General features: G+C 41.2%; 1 protein-coding gene across 1 annotated transcript in view; it reads right to left on the bottom strand.

The window, feature by feature from the left end:
* Positions 1-9,995: 9,995 nt before the first annotated feature.
* Positions 9,996-10,882, bottom strand: part of LOC112221015 (ankyrin repeat domain-containing protein 50) — a 34,172-nt gene continuing 33,285 nt past the window's right edge. Inside the window, exon 5 of the mRNA XM_024383057.2 lies at positions 9,996-10,866. The gene's annotated coding sequence lies outside the window, so the exon portion shown is untranslated. The remainder of the gene's footprint in view (positions 10,867-10,882) is intronic.

Raw genomic sequence — 10,882 nt, 5'->3', positions numbered from 1 at the left:
TATGCAGTACAGCACATATTCAAGGTAGTTATTAACAATGTAGTCAAACCTGTTGAACACATTCTGCAGTTATGACAATCAAATGCCCTTCTTCAAATCAACCCTCTCTGAAAACTGGCAATTTTATGAAATCATCCCTCCATCACTCGCAAATACCATATTACAAGACAGAAATATTGTGTTATTGTACATATATCATTTCTGTCAAATGCGGTAAACACAGCAAACCCACACACATGCATAAAAACTAGCTGCACCTCCCAAAATAACAAAGCTAGCGTAACATGCAATTACAGTGCTACATGTGTTGGTTTAGTTTAATTTAGTGCATGTTTGAGGGCTGAAATAAAGCTGGGAGAAAACCCTTAGCAGAGAATGATTGAGGAACGCTCTCCGGTTTGTGGTGCTCAGAAGCTGTCTTTGCAACACTCCATAATTAGTGTGGCTTTCGAATTATTATTCTTCACTGGAGTGGTGTTATGTAACTATTGCCGCTTATGCAATACTTTCTATGTGAAATACCCATTCAACATACCAAACAGAGAGGCCATTAATTGAATGTACTATGTACCTAGGCTTTTTGTCACACAAAAAGCTTTATGTAGTGGAGAACTTGTGTCAAAGATACCTTGACAAAGTGGATGCATTATGGGATGGAAAAGGGAAGAAAACATTTCCACCCACGTTGTCTCCTCTTGTGTGGTAAATCCATTTCACAAGACACCCATCTCTCATTGAAATCCCACTGACCTCACAGAAAGTCTAAATAAACAGATAGGAAATGAGGGGCAAGAGCTTGCCTGTAGTTCCATTTATATGTTAATCTGTTGCAGCCTAGGTCTTGGGCTTTGAGTGATTCTCGTATAAGGCAAGGTAATGAATTCAGCTGGACATATTCTGCTGTATGTGACATTAAAACTTGAAACTTGGTCATGTAGAGCCTACACATCCTTTGAACTCAGAGACAATCCATCATTATGTAGGTCCTGCAATGCATTAGGTTCAAGCCTCCGTAATTGTCCCATTTCTTTAGAAGATAACTGGTTTGTAGTGAAATGGCTGGTGTATATAAATCACCTTTGTAACCATGGGTAATCGTAACTCCAGAGGACAAAGCATATACATTTGCCTTTTGTCCAGTGCAAAGAATAAATGTAGAAGAAGAAGATGAAGAAGAGGACTTCTTTATGGACTACTAACTAAAATTCACCTCTTGAGTCTCTCCATTTGCATGATGGATTGTACATTTTGTCAAAGTGAAGGAGCATTGGACCTGCACTGTTTCACCCCCTCAAACACCACAGTACATTAATGGAATTTCAACGCTCCTGTGAGTTTTGGCTGTAACGACATTAATTCTTCATCGTGTGTGTGAGGACAAGATGGCACCTGCAGACACGGTCACCCTATTTCTAGCTCCTAGCCAACTTTGTAGTGTTTCATTTTTGTGTGTGTGTCATTTCGTACATTATTTGCTCAGAACGTTTCTTATAGTGTTACACACAGACAAAAAATAACCTTTGGACATTAGAATAGAGGTCACTGCCAGAAATTCATCTTCCCTGACCTGGATCCTTTGTTTGAACTTCATGAGGCAACTCTATTCATCCCGGGGACAGCATCAAAACACTGACGCCCGGAGAAAAGTAAGAAGTGGGGCCATAGTCAGACTCAGGCGGAGTGCATACCATCGACTGCTTCAGAGTATATTACTCTCTAAGGTTCAGTCCCTGGACAATAAAGTAGACAAGCTCAGGGCGAGGATCTCCTTCTAGAGTGCCATCAGGGACTGTTTTACAGAATCATGGCTCTCTGGATATATTGTCCCCGTCCATCAGCCAGCGGAGTTCTCTATCCATCGCACGGACAGGAAGAAAGAACTCTCCGGGGAAGAAAGGCAGAGTTTTTTTTCATGATTAACAACTCATTGTGTGATTGTGGCAACATACAGGAAATCAAGTCATTTTGTTCTCCCGGTCTGGAATACCTCACCATCAAATTCCGAACACATTACCCCAAAGATACTTTTCAGTCATCATCACAGTCATGTATATCCCCCACTCCCAAGCAGACACCTTGACGGTTCTCAGGAAATCTGAGGAAAACGCTACCAAAATTCTATCAACACATCAACTGAGCTACACACGCATCATGTACCCTGGATCAATACTACTCTCCCTTCCGGTACGGCTACAATGCCATCCCCCGACCTCCCTTTCGGCAAATCGGATCACGCCTCCATTCTGCTCCTCCCCAGCTATAAACAGAAACTTAAACAGGAAGCACCCATGGTAAGGACTGTTCAATGTTGGTCTGACCAATTGGAATCTATGATTCAAGATTGTTTTGATCACGCGGATTGGGAAATGTTCCGGGTCGCCTCTGAGAATAATATGACGTATACACCGACTCGGTGACTGGGTTCATCAGGAAGTGCATAGAGAATGTTGTTCCCACTGTGATGATTAGAACTTATCCAAACCAAAAGCTGTGGATAGATGACAGCATTCATGCAGAACTGAATGTGCGAACCACCACATTTAACATGGCAAGGTGACTGGGAACATAGACACGTACAAACAGACCAGCTATGACCTCAATAAGGCAATCAGAGACAAAATGACAGTACAGAGACAAAGTGGAGTCGAAATTAAACGGCTCAGACACGAGATGTATGTGGCAAGGACTCCAGATAACCATGGCTTATAAATGGAAATCCAGCCACATAACAGACACGACGCCTCGCTCCCAGATACGATTTAAATGTTCTGTATTGACTGACCTTCATGTCTTAAAGTAATAATGGACTGTCGTTTCTCTTTGCTTATTTGAGCTGTTCTTGCCATGGACTTGGTATTTTAGCAAATAGGGCTATGTTCTATATACCACCCCTACCTTGTCACAACACAACTGATTGGCTCAAACGCATTAAGAAGGAAAAAAAATAACTTTTAACAAGGCACACCTGTTAATTGAAATGTATTCCAGGTGACTATTTCGTGAAGCTGGTTGAGAGAATGCCATGAATGTGCAAGGCTGTCATCAAGGCAAAAAGTGATACTTTGAAGAATCGCAAACAGAAAACTATATTTTGATCTGTTTCACACTTTTTCGGTTACTATATGATTCCATGTGTTATTTCCTAGGTTTGATGTCTTCACTATTATTCTACAATGTAGAAAATAGTACAAATATATCTATATACACACACACACACACACACAAACACACACAGTGTTATAAAACATTAGGAACACCTGCATTTTCCATGACATAGACTGACCATGTGAAAGCTAAACTCCCTTATTGATGTCACCTGTTAAATCCTCTTCAATAAGTATAGATGAATGGGAGGAGACAGGTTAAAGAAAGATTTTTAAGCCTTGAGACAACTGAGACATGGATTGTGTATATGTGCCATTCAGAGGGTGAATGGGCAAGACAAAATATTTATGTGCCTTTGAAAGGGGTATGGTAGTAGGTGCCAGATGTTGCAGTTCTTGAGTGTCTCAAGAACTGCAATGTTGCTGGGTTTTTCACACTCAAGAATGGTCCACCACCCAAAGGACATCCAGACAACTTAACACAATTGTGGGAAGCATTGGAGTCAACATGGACCAGCATCCCTGTGGAACACTTTGGACACCTTGTAGAGTTGATGCATGACGAATTGAGGCTGTTCTGCAACTCAATATTAGGATAGTGTTCCTAATGTTTTGTGCACTCGGTGGGTGGGTGTGTGTTAATTTCTATCTTTTTACTTTTTGGATTTGTGTGTATTGTTTTGTATTGCCAGGTATTATTACTGCACTGTTGGAACTAGAACCACATTTCACTGCACCTGCCATACCATCTGCAAATCTGTGTACGCGACCAATAAACTTCGATTTGATATCCCTTCTAAACTCCATGTAGCCCACAATAGCAGATGCTTGACACGTCATACCCGACATATTTGTCTCAGTTACTCATTCCAGTGTGAAATTATATGTTTTTAAAGAAGTTTCAGACATGACCCAAGGGCCGAAAATAAATTGTTTCACATGGCTATCAAGAAAAGTACACAGACCTAGCCAGAGAGGCGCTTTCTAGGTTATAGTAACTACAACCCAAGGCTATATGTTTGGGCTCCCAAGTGGCGCAGCGGTCTAAGGAATGCATCTCAGTGCTAGAGTCGTCACTACAGACACCCTGGTTCGAATTCAGGCTGTATCACAACCGGCCGTGATTTTGAGAGTCTCATAGGGCTGCGGACAATTGGCCCAGCGTTGTCCAGGTTTGGCCGGTGTAGGCCGCCATTGTAAATAATAATTAGTTCATTACTGACTTACCTAGTTAAATAAAAAATGTAATAAATGTATTTATGTGCACTGCAAATATTCAAATGGTATTTGTGGCACATAGTCAGTAGGTCAAATAAATGACAGACCACTTGAGAGCCCTTACCTCTTCCACATCCCAGCTTCTGTGGTTAATGAGTTCAGACTCTATGTGCTGCTTGACTGGCCAGAGCAGCAGAAAGGGGCCCCTTTACGAGGAGTCAAAGGTACTGACCTGGAATAGGGGTTCAGGGGTACGTGAAGGGCCATGGAGCCAGTGAGAATGCGCATCTGGGGAGTACTGAGTCGGAAGGTCATGCACTGATTGTGCTGAATTGCGGCTAACTTTGAGGGTCACTCGACCACACAAAGGGTCGGTCAATGATTTCGATGGTAGTTAACGCATGGCCGGATAGAGCGGCAGGTTTTGACGGAGTGATCAGTCGATAAGGCAACATGTCAGGCTGCCCACGAGTTATCCCGTTTGCCTTAGCCCTGGAGTCATGGCCATAGTTGTTTGGTTAAAGTAACTCTTATTGGTGTCCAGCAGCTAACCATCTCGTGTTCCCCCGGTGTCTTCAAACCCTTTCTCCACACTGTATTCAACAATATTCAACAACGCCCTCTGGAGTTCATGCTATCGTCTGGCACTCACATCTAGCCTTGCTTGTCATTTCACTATGTTGATTTCCAGGCTCCTTCCATACTCATTCTCAGTTCCCTCATACACAGTAACAGTTTTTTGTTTCTTCTCCACAATTCGCCATTTGTCCCAGGGCCCTTCGACACCTAATATTTGTATTCGCTCGACGCAGTGGAAAGCAGAGCAGAGAAGAGAAGAGCACTGGTGTCCTGAGCTGAACCAAGCAACAGTCAGGGAGGATTATTTGCTGAAGAAAGTCGCCACTGCTAAAATTCACCAACTCCCTACTATAATAGCTCAAACGCAATAAGCTGTTCATGTAGCTTATCAATATGCATAAATGCGCGCGCTCTCGTATTCCTCAATTTCGCGGTTTGATAGCGAATGGTCTATTTGATAGAGATTCAATCTCATTCCGTTGTGCACAATGTTTATAGCTGAAAGGGGGAAGGCAAATCTGTTGATGATTATTCCCAGCTGTCTCTGCAAGATTCCAGTTCCCTTGTGTCCCACAGACATGAAAAAGAGAAGATATCACAAGCTACAGCATCAAATGCTGCAAACAGCAGTTTAATGTAGTCCTCTGTCTTGGCCACTGGGATGGTTAGGCTGTAATGAACTGATGTTTATTTCCCTTGGCTTCATCTGTAATGAGAAATTACGTCTGTGCGGTACAAAGGTACAGTATATGGGCGATTCACATACCAGCCTTTCAAAAGAAATGTCTCCTCAGTGACAACACATATTCTAAAACTATTGTGAAGAAATGCCAGATATGAATGTTCAGTCATGAGGGGTATTCAGACTACAGTGAAACTAGGACACCTGTGTACATACTGGGCCATCGCTTTGAGCATCAAAGAGAACAGATTTTCTTTGGAGAGTCCTTTAAGGCTTTTTATCCACTTTTCTTGATAGATCATAGGGATTAGGTAACCTTAGCAACAAAGGCATACGGAATATGCATATACTGTTATTATTTTATGTAAAATATTAGCATTATCTGCCTTGAGGCACCTGCTTTCAAAATAGAGTCATTTAGATAGTTACCTTTATTGAACAAGGCATGCTTTTATCACTGCATATCAATATTTGGTTTGATGCTGCCTTTGGTCACTTCAGCAAGTGGAAAAAACTAAAAAGACTTAGAAAAGTATCGCTTAGAAACAGTTTATTTTGTGCTCTGTTACTCATGAGGGCCAATTCATTCATTCCTCTGAAGGGTATCATCTCAGAACACAAGTCTACTTTCCACATTGCTTTTATGATTTCAGTCTTAACAAATGGTCGTTTAACGTCTTCTTTTACTCTCTGTTCAGTCATGTCCTTTCCCTTAAAACATTGCCTCATATGAAGAGAAACGTTCCCTTTCCCCAACGTATAATTCAGCGCCAGCTCCCCAGGTAATGAGATATGCAGCAGGGCATGTATTTAATGCTACTCTGAAGTTCATTTGCCACCTCCATCTGCAACATAATAAATCTCCATCCAGCATACGCAAATCATTTTCCTCCAGTAAATTATTATCTCATTGCAGGAACGTTCAGCAAAATTCTAAATATTTATGATTATTAAGAAAACCCTAGCAATGGAAACATCTGGCGATTTCAATTTGCGAACCAGACGGATAAAGTGTTATGCCTCACGGCACTTTTGTCGTAAAATAAATGAATGAGTGGACTTATATTTCCCATTGAGAGATTTCTCCATGGCCCCTACTTTACTGCTCCTCACCAGCTCCTACACTGTCTTTGCTGACAGGATGTACAGTATACTTCCTTACTCCAATCCAGCTCATCCACTAAATGTGTTTGTTTTGAAACACCACAGCAGCATATTGTCCCATCACATGTCTAAAGATCACTCGTGAACAGACTGGCATCAAAACATGCCAGATACGTCCATTTACCAAGTAATTTGAATGCAATATTACTTGAAATTGGTCTACGGAAAACAATTGGGCTCTGTTCAGAGGTTGTATTGTGAGAATCCACAAGGAGGAGAAACAGATGTGGACACTGGCAGAGTCCAAGAGAAAGAATCAACCATGGACACTCCTGATGATGTCATCACCAGCTGATTTGCTCATTAACACCCTGGTTGAATCCCCTTAACACATTCTATATGTGAGGACCTACAACAGAACTTCTTTATTACTGGCAGGGTGGAGATATCAAAGACCATGTCACCCTTGTTTGTGGTTGGAAGCTCTGAAGTCCTTAGAGCAAGATTAGTCTCTTTGTTTTGATGGGCTCATTTCTGTATTACAGAATAGCCTGAAAATTGCATCGAAGGCACAACTCCACCCCCCAACCCACAACAACTAAACCTATAGTAGATTTGTATATTCGAAACCACACAATAACACCATGTTCCTGTTCAGTCAATGCCTGGATGAAAAGGGTGCAACGATCGAAGTGACTTACTGTCAAAATCATGACAACAGAAAAGAGAAATAACCATTATGATCGCAGACTTATAAAAAATAAACTGCTAATAACTGTTTTGATTACAAATGTTTGCTTCAATCTGCTTCAAAATCAAACATAATATCAACACTTTATTTATTTGGAAGTAGATTCAACATTTAATCGCCCGTGTAACATACGATACCATCCCTGTGATCAGACCCCTCATGTATCTCTTCCTATGTGGTGAACTGAGTGAACCAGAACTGTGATGGAGCTTGGCACAGCCCTCTGTTCCACTTCAGTTTGATCCAAGTGCTGCGATGCATGCAATGTCCTGGTTCGGCCCTCCGCCATCAACTGCATGGTGGGGAAAGATTGACAGTGTAGCCTGTGGTTATATAGCTTTAATAACAGGAAAATCAGACCCTATTCTTTATCTACCTTCTGCATTATGACCAAATGTCCACCCCACTGGGGGCTACTGACTCAGGCTTTTATTTGACTTAATCTATGCTCGGATAAGTTGGCTGTAAATAATTATGGTTGCAAAACAATCTTTAATTTGAGTCAGATATCCACTATGGAGACTCGTTGAAAAATGTGAGTTGGATACATTTCAGTGTCAATTTGTCAGTAAAAGACATTATCCAATGAATCAACAGATTACCTTTGTATGTTGCGTCATACAGCTGTCGTTGCTGAAGTAAACAGTAGAAAGCCATGTATTATATATAGATAACACAATTGACACAAGGCTCATTGGGAAATGACTATCCCAGAATGTGACATACTTCTCGAGAGGATACAGTAATCAAGTCAATCTGTGTGTATATGTAGGCCTCACGAGATTCAACGCATTAAGGCAGGCAACAATGCCAAACCAGGCAATTATTTGACAAGAGAAGAACCGGTTGCTCAATGCTCAGGGATGCATGTAATGGCCTTCGACACGTAAGGTTATCTAATAGGGAACAGACATGGCATAGTATGCATCTCTGTTAAGAGTCTGGTACAGTGGTTAAAAGGATTCATTGAGAATGTGGCGATAATTCAATTACAATAATGGAACAATAGAGAGTCTAACTTCCAGCAGTAAAGCAAATATGTTTATTAAGCACTTTAATATACATCAGAAAATTCGGCTTAATAGAGTACAGGAAATACGCTTTTTGAATGAAAAGTTCAATGTACATGGTAAGCTATTTACAATCGAATTGTTTAGGGTCAATTCAAAATAACATTACAGACAACACAGGCAAGACAAGTAATGACAGTTTGATAGATGGCGAAACAAGTTTGAATACTCGTCCAGAATTGATCCTAAAATGTTTCCTTTGTACCTTCATACTGTAGCACACCTTCATGCTGTACTGGAGAGCGGAGGGCTGTGACTTGGGCTTTATACCGTATGTGTTTGTGCATGCGACAGCGGTCCATTTTTTTCTCTCTCTCTTGGCACAAAATTGCTCATTGTGAACATTGTGAAAAGCCCTGCAAAAAAATATGACACGCCAATGCTCACACATAGTCCATTAGAAACACATGTTTCCAATCCGAAAGCACCATCCTCAGGACCCTCCCTTGCCAGGTGAGCCAGAGCTGGGGCAACTGATCTGCAGCCGCTCGGGCGGAGAAGAAAAAAAGCTGTTTCAACTTTGGCATGATAGACATACATTTCAAACAATGCCTAGAAAACATCATATTATTGAAGTCTACTACTAGGTGAAGTCGTGACAAGTGAACCTTAAGCCTTTTTTGTGTCTTGCCCCAAAATATACTGCAATTATCAAAACAGAGCCACACTACAATAGGGGAAAGAAAGCTTGAATTTAGTTTCTTGCATTGCGGGTTATATATAGAATTCTGTCAACGAATGCATTCACCCCGGCTTAAGCTTGAGACATTTGCATTCAGCACCAAACTCTGTAGTCGGCAGTATACTAACGGTTATTTTAATCAATTTAAATGCACACAAAAACAAATTCAAAGTCCCACAGGGACAAAATGAAATCACATTGGTTTAATGTTTTCAACGAACTCTCCCCCTTAGGTACTGTATCTGCAGTACTACATACACATAGCAAAGAAAATATAATTAAGCCAAAATGGAGTCCAAAATAACTGCAGGAATTTTTTTGAACACAGCACCATGATAGAGCTTACAATACAAATGAAAGTGGCTTTTTCCTAAATAAATATGCTTGATTATACTTGTACAGCAAATTGCCTTAACTATTATCATATTACACACAGCATAGTCTACATGATCAGAAGTATGTGGACACCTGCTCGTCAAACATTTAATTCCAAAATCATAGGCATTAATATGGAGTTGGTCCTCCCTTTAGCCGCTATAACAGCCTCCCCCTCTTCTGGGAATTCTTTCCACTAGATGTTGGAACATTGCTGTGGGACTTGCTTCCATTCAGCCACAAGAGCATTAGTGAGGCCAGGCATTTAGGCAGTATTCCAATTCATCCCAAAGGTGCTGAGGTCAGGGCTCTGTGCAGGCCAGTCAAGTTCTTCAATGACAGCCTCGGTTAACTGCCTTGTTCAGGGGCAGAACAACAGATTTTTACCTTGTCAGCTCTGGGATTTGATCTAGCAACCTTTCGGTTACAAGTCCAACACTCTAACCACTAGGCTACCTGCCACCCCATGAAAAACAGCCACAGACCATTATTCCTCCTCCACCAAACTATAGTTGACACTGTATTGGGGCAGGTAGCGCTCTCCTGGCATCCACTTAACCCAGACGAACTGACTTGTTGGAAAGGTGGCATCATATGACTGTGCCATGTTGAAAGTCACTGTGCTCTTCAGTAAGGCCATTCTACTGACAATGTTTGTCTATGGAGATTGCATTTCTGCGTGCTCGATTTTATACCCCTCAGCAACAGGTGTGTCTGAAATAGCAGAATCCACTAATTTGAAGGGGTGTCCACATACCTTTTTATATATAGTATATGCTTAGCACACTGAACAAAGTTAACACCGATTATTTGGGGTTTTCAGAAAGACAGACGCGTGCAACATGTCATCCGGTTATCTTGATGTCCCTCTGATCAGATGTGACAATGAACTCAGTGGTAAATGGCTGTTGGTGTGTATGATTCCAGGACAAAACAACACACACAAAATAGATATATGATCCTTTTGAACAATTAGTTTGAACCACATGAGCATAAACGGGAGACTGAACAAATGCATGTTTGTCATTCTCTTTTTAAGAAGTGCATACACTGCATAAATATCAATACATTAAATTAAATGATAGTGTGCATGATTACACTGAGAAGACTGTAACAGATGTAGGCACATTGAAGTATCAGTTCATGTAAGCCTTGTGCAGCGATCAACATTCTTCCCTTAGGTTTTCTGAGGTGTTCCACTTGAGAGTGGAAAACAATTCAATCAGTTCTTATGCGGATGAACATAGTTGCTTTGGCACATTCCCTCCGATGTCTGCATGACGATATGGCATTCAAGACATCTGAAACGGCAATGAA

Source organism: Oncorhynchus tshawytscha, linkage group LG21, assembly GCF_018296145.1.
Source record: "Oncorhynchus tshawytscha isolate Ot180627B linkage group LG21, Otsh_v2.0, whole genome shotgun sequence".
In the NCBI taxonomy this organism is placed as follows: domain Eukaryota; kingdom Metazoa; phylum Chordata; class Actinopteri; order Salmoniformes; family Salmonidae; genus Oncorhynchus; species Oncorhynchus tshawytscha.
This window is presented reverse-complemented; position numbering and strand designations above follow the sequence as displayed.